Source organism: Dipodomys spectabilis, unplaced genomic scaffold, assembly GCF_019054845.1.
Source record: "Dipodomys spectabilis isolate Male_0828 unplaced genomic scaffold, ASM1905484v1 ptg000003l, whole genome shotgun sequence".
Lineage (NCBI taxonomy): Eukaryota > Metazoa > Chordata > Mammalia > Rodentia > Heteromyidae > Dipodomys > Dipodomys spectabilis.
The window spans coordinates 4,612,475-4,629,067 of record NW_024870680.1 but is presented as its reverse complement, the minus strand read 5'-3'; the positions used below and the strand labels follow the sequence as shown (position 1 = coordinate 4,629,067).

The 16,593-nt window shown below is 37.5% G+C and overlaps 1 protein-coding gene across 1 annotated transcript in view; it reads right to left on the bottom strand.

Moving 5' to 3' along the window:
• Dlg2 (discs large MAGUK scaffold protein 2) overlaps nucleotides 1–16,593 on the bottom strand; it is a 2,085,086-nt gene that overhangs the window by 1,928,739 nt on the left and 139,754 nt on the right. The gene's annotated exons all lie outside the window — the stretch shown is intronic.

Here is a 16,593-nt window from a genome sequence, read left to right as displayed (position 1 = left end):
TTTTTTTCTCCCTGACAGCTTTAAGGATCCTTTCCTTGGTCTCTATTTAACCTGTGTGGATTACAATGTGAATGTGGGATGTCCTGTTCTGGTCTAATTAGATGGGGGTTCTCAAGGCTTCTTGTATATGAATGGGCCTATCCTTTTAGACATTTGGGAAATTCTCTGTTAGAATTCTGTTAAATATATTTCCTATCATTTAGACTCCTTCTGTATACCCTCAATACCTATTAGCCTTAAATTACATCTTCTGATTGTGTCTTTCAGTTCCAAGAAACAAGATTTGTTTTGAATAATTTTGGATTTGTTTTGAATAATTTTCTGTTCTTTAGCAATACAGTCTAGGCTATCTTCAACTCCCGAGATTCCCTTTCTGTATAGTCCAATCTGCAGTCAAGACTTTCTACTTTGTTTTTTATTTTCCTGCCTTCCAATTGGTCATTTTTTATTGCTTCAATTTCTTTTTTGGGTGGGGAGGGGGAGTTGTGTGGCCTGAACTCTGGGCTTGGGCGCTGTCCCTCAGCTCTTCAGCTCAAGGCTAGCGCTCTACCACTTGAGCCACAGCGCCACTTCCGGCTTTTTTCTTTTTGCTTATGTGGTGCTGAGGAATCGAACCCAGGGCCTCAGGCATGCAAGGCACGCGCTCTACCACTGAGCCACCTTCCCAGCCCCTCTTTGTTGAAGATTTATTTTAGGTCTTGTATGGACTCCTTTACTTCCTTGATTTGGTTCTCATTGTTCTCTCTCAAATCCTTTAGCTGAGTGGCTATATTTTCATTGGAATTCATTCTGTTGGAATTCATTCAGCTTCCTGTTTATGGATTCTATTAATTCATCTATTAATCTTTAGTTAACTTCGTCATGGTCATAATAGCTCTGCTCAGGTTTTTCAATCTTTTCATTCAGCATATTTACCAGTAGTATTTGAAGACCATTTTCAGAACTATCCTCTAAGTTTTTCATTGACAGTTCTATTGCTTGTTTATTTTCAGTGGTAGTTAAAGTTCCTCAGCTTGCCATTTTTCTTGTGTTTCTATGGTTTGTTCTGCCCATTTGGAAATGAAAGCAAAACCAATACCACAGCATAACACACAATTTTTTTTAATCAGTCATGGAGCCTAGCTCTGGGCCTGGACACTGTCTCTCAGCCCTTCAGCTCAAGGCTAGCACTCTACCACTTGAGCCACAGCACCACTTCCAGCTTTTTTTTCTGCTTATGTGGTGCTAAGGAATCAAACCTAGAGCCTCATGCATGCAAAGCTAGTACTCTATCACTGAACACAGAACACAATATTAAGACAAGAACCAATCTATATTTGCACAGGCTTAAAATCATAGATAGGTATTTTCTCTCTCTCCTTTGGGATATAAAAACAGATCCAATACCACAACAGAGCACAATTTTAAGACAAAAACAAACTCCAAGCCCTGTAATTGCATAGATAGGTATTCCTCTATCTATGTCTCCTTTTCTTTGTTTGGAGAGGAGTATTGTGGTTCAGGAATGGGGATTAAACATAGATGTGACCAGTAAACAAATCTGCTGTGAGCAATAAAGCAACTGAACTGAAAGGACAATACAATAAGTCAATTAGAGAGTCAAAATGGATACAAATGCTTTCTAGCTCAGACATACAACTAGGGATCAATGGATTAAAGAAAACAAAGAAGGGGGCTGGGAAAGTGGCTCAGTGGTAGAGTGCTTGCCTTGCATGCATCAGGCCCTCGGTTCGATTCCTCAGCACCACATAAGCAGAAAAAGCTGGAAGTGGCGCTATGGCTCAAAGTGGTAGAGCACTAGCCTTGATCTGAAGAGCTGAAGGACAGTGCCCAGGCCCAGAGTTCAGGCCCATGACTGGCAAAAAAACAAACAAACAAACAAAAAGAAAACAAAGAAGAAATGAAGGACCAGAAATAAAGAGGAAAATGGGTTAAGGTGAATTTAAAAGAAAGATTGAGCAATATAATGAGAGGGGAAAATAAGAATAGAGGAATATTGTCGGAGTGGGGAGGGAGGGGGGGTTTGATTGGGTGGGGGGGGAGGGGGGAGGGTGGGAAGGGAGGTGAAGGGTAAACAAAGGAGGAGGCTGCAATGCTTGGTAAGAAATGTATGCATTATCCTGCCCATGTAATTGTAACCCCTCTGTACAGTATGTTCTCAAATAAAATAAAATTAAATTAAAAAAAATACAAAAATAAATAAAAAAAGAATAGAGGAATATATAAGAAGGAAAGGAACAGAATAAAGAAAACTAGGACTTAAATTCAGAAAAAAATGTATAAATGTATAAAATAATACTAAAATTAAATATACTAACATTGATTGTGAAATAGAAAATTGAGTAATAAAAAATACACTCTGAACTAAGTATGCACACAATTAAGAAGGAAGCCTAATAATCATTGTAGGCTGTATATCTAGGACTAAACAGAACATCAATAAAGGAAAACTAACTAAATAAATAAATAAATTCTTCAATTTGTTTGGGGGACCTTGTGTCTCCCCTATGTCCACTATCCAGTCTCTTGATTGAGCCTTTGATTTCCTTGTCCTGGTCAGTTTTCCTTGCAGCTTAGTTGGCCTCTCAAATCAGTTTGTCTCAGCAGGCAGAAAAAGTTCTGCCTTACAAGTTTGGAGTCTTTGTACCCCTTTTCTTTTTCACTGCAGAGGGCCAGGGCTGCCTCTTGCTGTGCTTGCCCTGGATAAAACTGTCCCTCCCTGGGAGACGCTTCCTCTCACTAGGCAAGGCTGCCTTTTCCTGAGCAGAAATGTCTCTCACTGATCAGATTCCTTTGCCCTGTTGAAAAATGGTGCTGCAGCTGCTGTTTCTCTGGCCTGCATTACCTGCTAACTGCTCCGGCAAGCTCTTTGCCAGTCTCAAAGATGGCTTCTTCTTGGATGGGAGGAGGGCTTCCTTCCAGAAGTTGTTCTCTGAGGAGTGAGAATGACTTCTGTGGGTCACTCATGCTTTCCCTTGGTGTTTCAGACCATCCACAATCTGCAACAGTCTGTGGCCAGCAGGATGTTGTTTTCAGTTCCTAGTCATCCAGTTCATGCTGGAGGTGAGTGAAAAGCCTAGCACACACTGACTGGTGCCTTTGTCCTGGCTCTCTCTAGCTGCTGCTACTGCTGCAGCCACCAGCACTAGCATATGCTCAAATCTCTCTTCTTAAGCAGGCTGCCTGTATTTTTCCTCTCTGGCAAAAATCTCTGTACAATTACAACTCACTTGGTATGACTCTAAAGCTCTGATTTCTCAGAGAGAGCTCAGTTAACCCCTGTCTATACCTCCACCATCTTCCTTCTTTTCCCCTACGATGAGGATGATGATGATGTGTGCCAGTAGTGGGACCTGAACGTTATCCATTAGCATTTTTTGCTCAAGGCTAGCTCTCTATCACTTGATCCACACCCCAATGCCCAGCTTTTTGCTAGTTAATTGAAGATAACAGTCTCACAGACTTTTCTACCTGGTGGACTTCAAAGTAGAATCCTCAGATCTCAGCCTCCTAAGTAGTTACAGTTACAAGCATGAGCCACAAGAATTTTTTAACATTTGTTAGCAAATTTAACATATTGCAAGGTTTATATACTAAAAACTATAAAACATTGCTGAAACAAAACATAAATGTAAGTCAATAGAGAAAATAATTCATATTTATACACTGAAAAACATAATAGCATAATTGTTAAGATGTCAGTTCTTCACAAATTGATACACAGATTCAAGAGGGTCATTATCAAAAATGCAACAGATTTTTCTCCCAGAAATTAAAAGGATGATCCTAAAATTCATATGGAAATTCAAGGGATCCCAATAAACAAAACAATTTTAAGAAAATGAACAAAGCTGGAGGACCTATGTTTCTCAATTTCAAAACTTACTTCAGTATTCAAGACAGGATACAATTTCTGGATTTGTTGCTTAGTGATAGAACACCAGCGTAGACATAAGGCCCTCAGTTCAATCCTCAGTGCAAACAACAGTCTTTTCAACAATTGATTTGTATACAGTTTGATATTCAGTGACTTAATTTGAGGCCTTCTCTCATACCATATTTAAAAATTAACTGAAAATAGATCAAAAACCTAATTTTAAGAGCTGAAATCGTAACTATTAGAAGAACAAGTATAAACTTTCAAAATCTTGGGTTCAGTTTTTTAAGCAAGACATCAGAAGCACAAAGGAAAAAATATACATTTTATCCAATTTTGTATTTCAAAGGAAATATTCCAATAAAACTAAAAACTAACTGTGGATGAAGGAAATACTTCCATATAATTTATGGTGATAACAGTCAATTGTTGAAATTATGTAAAGTGCTGTTACAATTCAACAACTGAAAGAAAACTCAAGTTTTTTAATGGGCAAAGATTTGAGCAGATATTTCTACAAAGAAGACATACAAATAACAAATAACCCCATGAAAAGTTATTCAATATCATTAGTCCCTTAAGGAAAAGCAAATCAAAACCAAGTAAGATATCACACACACACTATAAATGAAAATGTATAGATAATATTCACCACCCTCATTTGCCCTCTCCTTTTTCCCTACATCTCTTTGATGGGGACAAAAAGCAAATGAGAGAAAACTGATTAATAAACTTTATATGCACAAATGAAAATAGAACAGTGAGTCCCATAGAAATTGTTCTGAGAAGTGGGAAGGGAGATAAAAGAGAATGATTAGAGGAGATGATTGATTGAGAGGCATTGTATGCTTATGTGGAAGTACAACAAAGAAACTACAAAGAAACTACCCTTGTACAAGTAAGGTATGATAATAAAAAGTGTTTTAATAATAAATACATTGCTAGGCACCAGTGCTTCATGCTTGCAATCATAGCTACTCAGAAAGCTGAGATCTGAGGGATCTGGGTTTCCAGCACAAGGTCCAAGTGAGATTTAAACAATAAATATTTCAACCTGCTCATATCAGCATACACTTCTTGCCCTCATTTCTAAAATACCACTGAGGCAAGCTGCTAATACCGTGAAACTGATTAACGTAAAAGGTTTTTTTCCTCACAGAATGAAAAAAGGGAATTTTGAAAGAGGCCTAAGAAGTAGATTCAAACAGATGCTCTGAACAATTGGGGAGAGAGATTTTAACCCCTTTTCAAGGTGATCCATGATAAAGAAACACAACAGATCACGCACTTACAAGATAATAGTTCTATTTTAATCCACCTCACAGTCCCTTCAAAGTGGTATGTGTACCACTATTCAGTACTAATAGGCTCATAGACACCAGAATCAGAATGCATCTTAGTTTCTTCAAGAAAGTAAAACAAGATATACTCATAGAGCCATTTCAAAGACTAAACAATTTGTGCAAAGCACAATTTCTAGAATATAGTATGTATGTGAGAAACAGATTCCTATGATTTTTATTAACACAGATCATACTGTAGGGTCTCAAATAGAAGCAGCCTTGTACTTACTCCATGCTTAAAATGTCCCAGACTGCTTAGTCCTTACTTTGCTTACTCATCTGCATAATCTTTATGCATCATCTGCATAAAGATATTTTTTGTTAAAAAATTAAAGTCTTTTTCAAGGTGAAAATAATACCTTTTTTTATATTTGTAACTATTACAGTCTCCAATAATGCCTGACACACACACACACACAACAAATACATAAGAAACATTTGTGAAGGACAAAGAAGGAAGGGAAAAGGGGAAGAAACCAGGAAGGAAAGAGGAAAACAAACATAAAGGAAGAAAATACAATAGCCAAAAACTAACCAAAAAGAAAGTTAAGCCGGGCGCCAGTGGCTCACATAATCCTAGCCACTCAGAAGGCTGACATCTGAGGAACATGGTTCAAAGCCAGCCCGAGGAGGAAAGTCCATGTGACTCTTATCTCCAATAAACCACCAGAAAACCAGAAGTGGCGCTGTGGCTCAAGCAGTAGAGCGTTCACCTTGAGCTGAAGAGCTGAGGGACAGCACCCAGGCCCAGACTTCAAGCCCCATGACTGACAAATAAGTTAAGATGAAGACTATTCTGTCAATAAAATAACACTTTGTGTTTCTTTGTGATACCAGGGCTTGAACTCAGTCTCACATTTGTTTGGCTTGTGCTTTAACACTAAAGCCAAATCCAGCATATTTTGCTGATTAATTGGAGATGAAATCTTCCCTGGCTGGTTTCTAACTAATATCCTCAAGGTCTCAACCCTCTGAGTAGCTAGGATTATAAGTACAAGCCACTACACACAGTTAATAAAATAATAAAGAATATTCCAGAACATGTGAACTACTGCAAATTATGATGGGATCTGCTTTGTTCTCATAACTCAATATTGCTCCCATTGCTTGGCCTACCACTAACCCTTTCTTTCCCCAGGGGATTTTGCTAAACTTCTCTCGCCCAGTCCCAAGTCCAGAGTCTTAATCTATATATGAAAGCCCACTCCTCTACCCTATCCCCAGGTGATAGGCAACTTGCAAATGGAGCAGAAGACTTACTGGAACATTAGATTCCCAAACTTGCCAGACCTGCACCATAAACTCAGGAGACTCTTTGAACTTGCCAAAGTCTTTGAACCCACCAAAGTCTTTGAACCCTCAACTATCTGCACTCCTTCCCCCTAACCTTTACCCTACTTAAACCTCTCCACCACTGCTGCCATTAATTATGCCATGCCTTGTATTTCCTGACTCTCCTGGGGTCACTGTTGCATCCTTCAACTCTCCATTAAAGTTAATCTGGTCTGTTGAGATTGTTCTCTGCTCTTTCCTTACTCTAATAGCCTCATGACTCAGTTTCCTAACACTCAACTTTTTGTAAGAATTTATTGTCTTAGTTTCAAGAAGTTGCTCCAGAAAAGTAAGTATAAAATGGCAAATTGTCTTTAGCTCAGAATTATTAACTGATCTATAAAACAGGCAATAATTTTAGACTAGCTGCTCTCAATTTTTCTGAAGAAATCAGTGTTTTATTTTGTTTTCCCATTTGAATACAAGTGCTAATAGTGAGTTCCCAATTTAATTGCATTCAGTGTATAACATTTTCAAAGTAAGTTTGAAGCAAAGCCCCTGCGTGATTTAAGCTTGTCAGCTGCCAAAAAACCATTCTATGCCTGGCAGCTGTGCACAGGGAACAATGCAACTAATGTAGTTGTCAAGAAGCCAAATATTTGTTTATGACCTCGATAGTGAATCAATGAATATCAGCTAATTTCTGACCATCATGCACAAAAGGGCATCCTCTTACTTTCTATCAAGCAATAATGTTTGAAGAAGGACACATTATTCTGAATTCAACAAATCTAAAATAGTCACACAAAAAAACTATTTATTTTAAAACTGGAAATCCTAGAGGGAAAAAATGATATATCAGCACAATAAAGATGATATGTCCTGCCTTCTACTTTATCTGTTGTTAAAAGTTCAAAAAGCTACAATATCTCTGTATTATAATTGTTGTGCATAAAACATGTTAATTAGCTTGATTTAGCCATTCTACAATATATTCAGCATTATGGTGTACACTAAAATATATACAATCTTTTGCTTGCCAGCTTAAAAAAATAACAAAGTCTGGTTGAAAAACCATTAGTCCAGCTAAATTTTTTACAAACCAGTAGTTATGGCCGTAGGTAATTTAAAATGAAAAGAATGAAGCTTTAGGAGCTAAATCAACACACAGCAGGTGAATGACAACAAAAGACAACACTGATGTTCCTGCCACCTACAACAGATGTCAGGCCCTGACCCTGCCAAAACATGTTGAAATGTGTGGATATCTCTGCGTTAGCACAAAAGATGGGAGGGAAATTCATACATTCTCAAAATGCTAAGAAAATATAATATTTAGTCATTATTTCCTTAATTGAAGGCAGTTACTGAGCAATGAATCACTAAAGAAGGTCCAGATATTGAGGATAAGAATCCCTTTATTCTCATCAGTTGGTTGAGACTGATACATAAAAATATAAATGAAAAGAAGCCTTAATAAATAACACAGTACAAGAATATTTAAGAATAATTTTACAAAAAAGTGCTACTCAATGTGCATAGAGAAGCTAAGGAAGACATAAAAAGCAGGTAGGAGGCAAGAGGATTGGCTTTGGGAGACTGGCACACAGCTGGAGTCTAGTATTCATGCAAGAGGTAGAAGGAAATTCAACTGGAGAAGTGAGTTAATATCAAGAAGTGTGTTAATATCAAGTTACAAAGGACAGAGTGAAAACCAATAAAATGTCCTTAAGCAAGATGATTGCATGAATCATTGTTCTGGGGAGAGATAACCCCTAGTAGACATATGGAAGACAGATTGCAAGGGAAACAGGAGTAACAAAAAAAAAATGAAATCCAAGCCAGATATGTGTGGTGATACACACTTGTAACTGCAGCTAGTCAAGAGACGGAGATCAGGAGAATGCTGGTTTGAGAACAGCTCGGGAAAAAGTTAACAAAACCACATTCAATCGACGAGCCAGTCATAGTGAATCCCACATGTAATCCCAGCTATGCAGAAAGCCATGTAGGTAGGAGAATCACAGCCCAAGGCTGACCTTGGGCAAAAAATGTGAGACCCTACCTGAAATATAACTAATGCTGAAATGGGGAGGAGTGGGTGTACATAGCTGGAGGCACATCTCAGGTGGTAAAGCACCTGCTTAGCAAGTTCAAGATCCTGAGTTCAAACTCCAAAGGGACCAAAGAAAAAGAAAAGAACTCCAAGTACTAATTTCAATATGTCAGGCAGATAGAGGCCTGAAACAGATATTAAGAGTAAAGATAAAGAACCAGGGATATATTCAAAACAACTACCTGTGGCAGATGTAACAGACTCTGGTGAATCACTGCATTCCAAGTATGGGGTGAGAAAAGAACCATATGAAAGCCTCAGGCTCTAACCTGTACATCTTCAGCTTGAAGTGTTAAGTGATGTTTAAAGATGTGAAGATTAAAAAGAAGCTAAACAAGCTTGAATTGTTTTATGAAAAGAGAAGCTCTAGAGAAGCCAATCTAGTCTTGGTTATTGGACAAGTAGAAAATTTTCCAGAAAGTAGAAAATACTTAGAAATATAAGTTTGAATTCAGGAGAGAGATCAGTAGGGAAGATAAATACACTGGAACATGAATATATATGAATATAAAATAGGAGAAAATAAGACGACTCAAGGATAGAGCCCAGGCTTTGAAGCACTACCACAGAATATATTACAAGGAGAGAAGTCATTGAAGGAGACTGGAAAGGAACAAATATTTGCTTATCCCCAATTGCCCAACTATCTCATTATTCCATTTTTTCTGATCACCTATTATGGCCAAGTCATCATTGGCACCAGGGAGTGGGAAGTGGGAATGGGAGAGGGAAGATTAGAACGGTGGAATTTCTACAAAAAGTTTGCTATCTAATGGAGCTCATAGACAAGTTCAGACACTTGGAAAAACTTGTAAAACACACGGGTGTTACAATAAAGTTGCAGGTGGGAGAGAGCAAAGGATGACACAAATTTAAAGACCCAAGAGAAGTTATGAAACAAAGAGATAAGAGTGTTTCAAAAAATAAAAAAGGATCAGCATTGTCAAGTGTGATCTTAGAATAGATGTTATTAAAATTTGAATGTCAACATTTATAGTCTGTATCAAGTTGCCCTTTCCAACATAACATGCTGACTTTTTAACTCTCAAATGTTGTCAGTAGACACTTTATTCATTTTATTAGAGAATATCACACAGCAATTGAATTCTGTCTGAGAGGCTGAGAAGAAAACAACTCTTGTATTATTTCGCTTCTGCACTCAGATTAACCCTATTCTGGCTGTAAAGAGATTCCCCAATAATCAGAATATTGTAATAAAATCCTTTGAAATTCCATAAAAATTGCCCCTTTTTTCACTCTACCTGGAAAAAAAAAGAGGTAGAAGGAAGCAAGCAATGACATTACAATAAAGGTTTAAACATCCTGATGAATGATTTTTATTTGGTCAAGCACTGAGCCTTCCTGGAGTGCCCAGCAATACATTAGTATGGTTTGCCACTGCTAAGTGTCATTAGACAAGGGCTGTGCTTAGTCCCAGCCCTGCCACTTGTACTAGATTTTAGTGTTTCATTTTGTCAAATGAGTGATTTGTATAGAATTTTCTAACATTCTGTGGATCAATTACTTTAACTTATATTAAGAAGGGGCATTGTCTTTAACTTATATTAAGAAGGGGAATTGTCGCTAAGAAATAAGCAATGAATAAGCAAAACTATGTAGCATGGTCTAGATGTCTCTAATGGATGATAATTTTCCTCTATGAGTTATTTGTTTAATACTGTTTTCACCTAATAACAGGTCAAGCCTAAAAATAACTAAAAACATAGCAGAAAATATAGAGAAAACCATGCAGATTACTTCTAATCAGCATGTGCTTATATTTGTATGGACATTTTTTTAAAAGTTAGTATGTACTGAATGCTTACCATCTGTCAGATACTATGCTGTGTATTTCACAGTTACTAATCTCCCTAAAAACTCAAGAAAGTAGGAGTTGCCATTAATCCCAACTTGCTGATTAGGAAGTAAGGATTAGAGAATTTAACTCTCACATTTGAGATTATAGAGTTAATCACTGAAAACAATAGGTTCAGAAACAATTGATCTAAATCCAAGGCCCATCATCCCTCAATACAAAACTGTAAGCTATGTGACCACAAAGAAAAAGAGGTAAACAACTAAGTCCAACACTGTAACAACAAATTAAAAATTATATAAGATGAATCAGAGAAAGCCTCATAATGGAAATAGACCTGAAGGTATGATTTAAAGCTATATGGTCAACAGTTACTGTCACGATACTGGTTTAAAATTCTTTCACTTTCATAGGCAAAAATAGGTAAGTGAATATATTTAAGTCAATGGTTACCATTTAATCACCACAATAAATTGTACCTTATTGGTCCTAGGAAATACTAAGTTTTCATACAATTCATTCTTCAATTATAGTTACACAATACATAGAGTGTCAAGCCTCAGATTCTGAATGGAAAACATTCACGAGACAACTGGAAAATGCTATGCCAATGTCTGTGACAAAGAATAAGAAACCAGATGGAAGTATAATAAATCCTCCCAGACAGAAACAGTGGGAAAGGAAAAGAAAGAAAAAGTGAAGTGTCTGTATAAGTTGAAATAAGCATCACTGAAAAGGGGAATGAAGCTGTCTGAAAGAATCTAAGAGTCAGCATTCTAAGGAAGTAGAAGAAGTTCTCAAAGGAATTCTTGAAAACCAAAACAAATTAGAATAGTGAAAGTACACTCCACAGCATTGGACAAGCTATCAAAACTGAATCCTCTGAAGCCCAAACAGCTGCTGGGATGTGTTATCATGTTGCTGACACAGACAGCCCAATTACAACTTTAGTGGCTAAACCATAAATAAACAGTGATGGGTGAGGACCAGGGGAAAAAATGCTAAAATTCAGAGAAACTATTAGTGTGTGTACCAGAAATGAGGCTTAAACTCAGGGACTTGGGCTCTAGCTCAGCTTTTGCAGGTGTAGCTCTACTGCTTGAGCCACACCTCTACTGACTTTTTACTGCTGTATTGGCAAAAAGAGTCTCTTGGACTATTTTGCCCCAGTTCACTTCAAACTGAGATTCTCATATCTCAGCCTGAAATTAAGTATATTAGGATTATAGGTATGAGCCTTCAGTGCAGGGCTTACAAACTATTTCACAGGAAGAATAATAAGTGATTTTTAAAACTGATTTTAATTTTTTATTGTTATGTAAAGATGATATACGGAGAGTTTACAGTTCCATAAGTTGGTAATGAGTACAGTTTGAACAGTGCCATCTCCTCTTTTTCTCCCTGTTTTTCCCTCCCAAATGCCTCTCTGACACAAGTTATATAGTTCACTTTCAACATAGCATCTAGTGAATATCACTGCTGCATTTGTTCACTCTTTGTCCCACTAGGTCGGTTCTCCTCCTTACCCTTCCCAAAACAAATAAATATAAGACAAAAGGTACAGAAATCAAAAACAGTGATAAAATGGGGGAAAAATGAAGTAAAATAACAAAAAACACTCCTGTTTCCATTTCTTGGAGTTCATTTTGATAAGCATCATTTTATATGATCATATGGTCATAGCTATTCAGTCTTTGTGATCCTCCCCTAAGAATATCCTTCTTTTTTCTCACTGTATGAATGTCTAGAATCCTGTATAATACTTTATCGTGTCCAAGTGTAGTTTTTGTCTTTTATCATCCAGTATGCTTAGTTATAGATTTATAATAGGTGTTTTCATTCATTTATTCTTCAGCAAATACTCATTAAAGCCACCTTCTTCCTGCACATTAGAAATGTAGTAAGAGGAATTTAAAAAATTATGTTCTTCCCTGCTTTCACTGTATTTGATGTCGGTATAATTTGTGGAGGGGAAGGGGAAAAACAAGTCGTTTAAATAAGGATACAGTTGGACCTGTTGCAACAATGAGAAGTACAAGTTGTCATGTCGAAAACAAACTTTACAACTTTGGTGGGGGGGGGGGGAGGATTAGGTGGGGGCGGGGGGGGGGGGGGAGGCTGGGAAGGGATGGGAAGGGTAAACAAAGGAGGAGGCGACAATGCTTGATAAGAAATGTACTCACTATCTTGCCCATGTAATTGTAACCCCTCTGTACAGTATTTTCACAATGAAAAAAAATTCTGTTCTTGTAGAGTTACAAGAACAGAATTACATTCTAGTCAATAAAAAATCTTTTTAATATAAGCAAATAACTTTATTACTAATATTTTATTTACACAGTTTAAGGCATAATAAAAAATAAGTTACAATACAAAAGTGGCCTTCAAAAGTGACCTTCAAGAACAAAACACTAAACAAGGTCATATTATCCCCTTGAGTCATTAGCCAAGAAACAGCTACAGGAATGCTGGAAAAATTCTCCATGAGTTTTTCACTACTTCATTACACCAATGGGATATCATGTAGGTCATCTATTTGAAGAAATATCTAGTTTTACTTACATAGGTTGAATTATGAAGAAAAATACAAAAACATGGATTAAAGATAATATAGATTCCAGATCCAATTTTTAGCCTCAAAATCAACCAGTGAAAGTTTACCTTTTTAGACTGTATAAAAGCAGGAGTCAGGTATGGAATGAATCTCAGAATCATGGTACATATATAAATTATACATAATTTTAAAAAATAATATTGGAAAAAGTCAAGTTCTAACATCCTCAAACATAATGTATTTGAAAATATTGATACAAAGGATATTGAGGTTTGGTGAAAGAAATCCTTATGCAGCCCAGTCAATGAAAACGAAATATCGGGCTGTACAGATGAGACTTCATTCTCAACTTTTCTATCCTTTGAACAAACACTGCTACAGCTTAAGTTTGGAATGGCATCAGGTAAATAGACTCTTTAAAAAAAAAAAAACACGTATTTCTCCAAAGCCCACTTGTAAAGTTTACTATTTCTACAAATTTATGGGCAAAAGAATAGTTTTACTCATTACAGTATTTTTGCAGTTTCTTTGCTCAATACCAAATTTTTACTCCTTTAAGCAAGTAAATTACAACCAGAGGACATTTTAAGTAAAAGAAAAAATAAGTAATCTCTTCCAGTTTCAGAGCTTTGTGTAATGCTAGACAAAACTCAACCATTTGAGGTTGGTCTTTTTTCACTAGCCTTAATTTTTTTGTGTGTTATAACATACTGGTTGACACTGCTTCTAGTAAGCTGCTTATTCATCCCAGTCTGCAATGAGCATACAGTTCACTGTTTTGGTGCAGATTCAATACATGGGAGGGACATAGTAAGCTATACAGTCACTGCTTGTGAAAGACCTACATTGTAGATTGCAAATCTACATTGTATTTTTCACAGTACAGAAAAATGTGATGAATGATTCATCCTGATGTGACATTTGCCAGTGATCATTGACATAACCTTTTGTGTTATGTTAACCAATTGTAAACCTTGGATTCACTGATGAAAACCACAAACAAACAAACAAAAAATAGTAAGAAGAAAAACCTTTCTACCTGGAATACTGAAAGAAACCCAAGAAAACAAGATATATTAAATACTTAGGAAAACCATAAAAATCGAAATTAATGGTTTAAATTTTGGATTTACTGTCAATCAAAACCGGGAGACATAGCTCACCTTTTAACTGAAGTATGAGAAGGAAGGATAACAAATACTAATTTTAGTAGCAAGAATGCTGCTCTGAAGAAACCAGTATGTGAAAGGAAACTGCAGACAAGTGGCTTTTATCCCTTTTTGATGCCAGTATATATGTGCACACAAGTCATACTCCAAGGGTGTTTAAAGGCAAAAATGTAGCTTCTTAGTTTACAAACTAATCGCATTCTGAAATTAAATAAAAAATGTTCCTAATGAGTCTGTGTGAGTCTTGTCATGTTTGTTCAAGAGCCCTGTGCTGTGTGCAGGGGGACATTGCTTATCTGGTGGGTATACACTGAGAAATTGTAGCAAGACAGGCCATCACTGGAAAAGCCAAAAGGAAATTTCCATTAACTTCAGACAGTATTAACTGCAAGGAATGTTAGGGTCCTCGTTCTTGGAATTCTTCAGCTTCCATCTAGGAATGCTAGTCTGTATCTTCTAAAAACACAGAGACCTTGTGCGCGAAGCTGGAGAAGGCGCACTTGAGGCGCAGGTCGGTGCCATGGACCGCCTCCAGACCTCCACCCCCCGACGCGGACTATAACGCGGAGAGCCGCAAGCCCAGGAGCAGCAGTGCTGCACTGCGCACGCCTCGAGCAGGGCCATACAAGAAGGGAAACCCAGCCCTGGCTCCGGAGAACAGACTGGGCGGACCTAGGCTGCAGCAACCCGCCAAGGCTGGGCCAGGGGAGCAGGGGCGCCGATCCTCTTCCCCGGGACAGGTCCGGCCACTCACCGAGGGGGACCTGAGAGCGAGGCCTCAATAAATAATCTTAAATGGGAAAATATTTACTAAAAAAGACTTTGCCAATTGCTGAAGAAAAATAAAGACGTGAACACAAGTAACATGAGATAAAAGCACGGGAGGCGGAGTTACATAAGATTGAAAAGTGTCACGTGAAGAAACGCTCAACTTCTCTAGCCATAAAAGAAATGCAAATCACGTGATTTGTTGCTTTGTATGTCCCTCCCCCACGGTATAACCGCTGTTTTCACTGTATTTGATGTTGGTATCATTTGGGGAGCGGAAGGGTAAAAACAAAATGTTTAAATAGAGATACAGGTGGACCCATTGCAACAGTGAGATGTACAAGACATGTAGAAAAACTAACTTTACAATTGGGGTGGGGGGGAGCATAGCTGAGAAGATGGGAGGAAGGGATGGGGAAAAACAAAGCAGGAGGTAGCAATGCTTAATAAGAAATGTACTCATTACCTTGCTCCTGTAACTGTTACCTCTCTATACAATATTTTCACAATAAAAAAACTTATTTTAAAAAAACTGAAAAAAAAAGAAATGCAAATCAAGACAACGCTGAGATTGCACCTCACTCCAGTTAGAATGGCTATAATCAAGAGCTCTAATAACAACAGATGCTGGAGGGGATGTGGCCAGAAGGGAACCCTACTGCATTGTTGGTGGGAGTGTAAACTTGTTCAACCACTTTGGAAAGTAGTATGGAGGTTCCTCAAAAGACTCCACATAGAGCTACCCTATGACCCAGCAATCCCCCTTTTGGGCATTTACACAAATGATCACAAACAAGGCCACACGAAAGCTTCCAGCACAACTATGTTTACTGCACAACTATGTTTACAGCAGCACTATTTACTATAGCTAAGATCTGGAACCAGCCCAGATGCCCCTCAGTAGATGAATGGATCAAGAAAATGTGATGTGTGTGTGTGTGTGTGTGCGTGTGTGTGTGTGTGTGTACATATAATGGAATTCTATGCCTCCATCAGAAAGAATGACATTGCCCCATTTGTTAGGAAATGGAAAGACTTGGAAAAATTATATTAAGTGAAGTAAGCCAGACCCAAAGAAACATAGGTCCCATGGTTTCCCTTATCTGCAATAACTAGTGTATGTCTAAGACAAGCAGAAAAATTCAAAAGCTATGTGTATATGTCCAGATAAGATGATACTAAGCAAAATGAACCCAAGATAGGGACACAAGAGGTTTGATTTTTCTTGCTGTTGTTTTTAATATACTATGAGATTTTTGTTTCTCTTATATGTTCTTCCCCTATGGTATAACTGTATTTGATTCACTGTATTTGATTCCAATGCCCTTTATCTTGTACATACATTTTTATAATGTGGGGAGGTGAAGGGAAATAACAAAAAGCTGAAATAAGGATACAGATTGACCCATTGTAACAATGAGATGTGCAAGACACTATGTTGAAAATGAACTTTACAACTTGGGGAGGAAGCAAGGAGTTGGGGAGGTGGGGATGGAAGAGATGGTAGGGGAAAAACAAAGGAGGGAGTAAGAATACTGGACAGGAAATGTACTCATTACCTTACTCATGTAACTGTAACCCCTCTGTACAGTGTCCTTACAATAAAAAATATGTATTAAAAAAAGTTTGAAAAGTGTCAATGAGTAGACAACATTTAATCAGAAATACGAAAGGTACA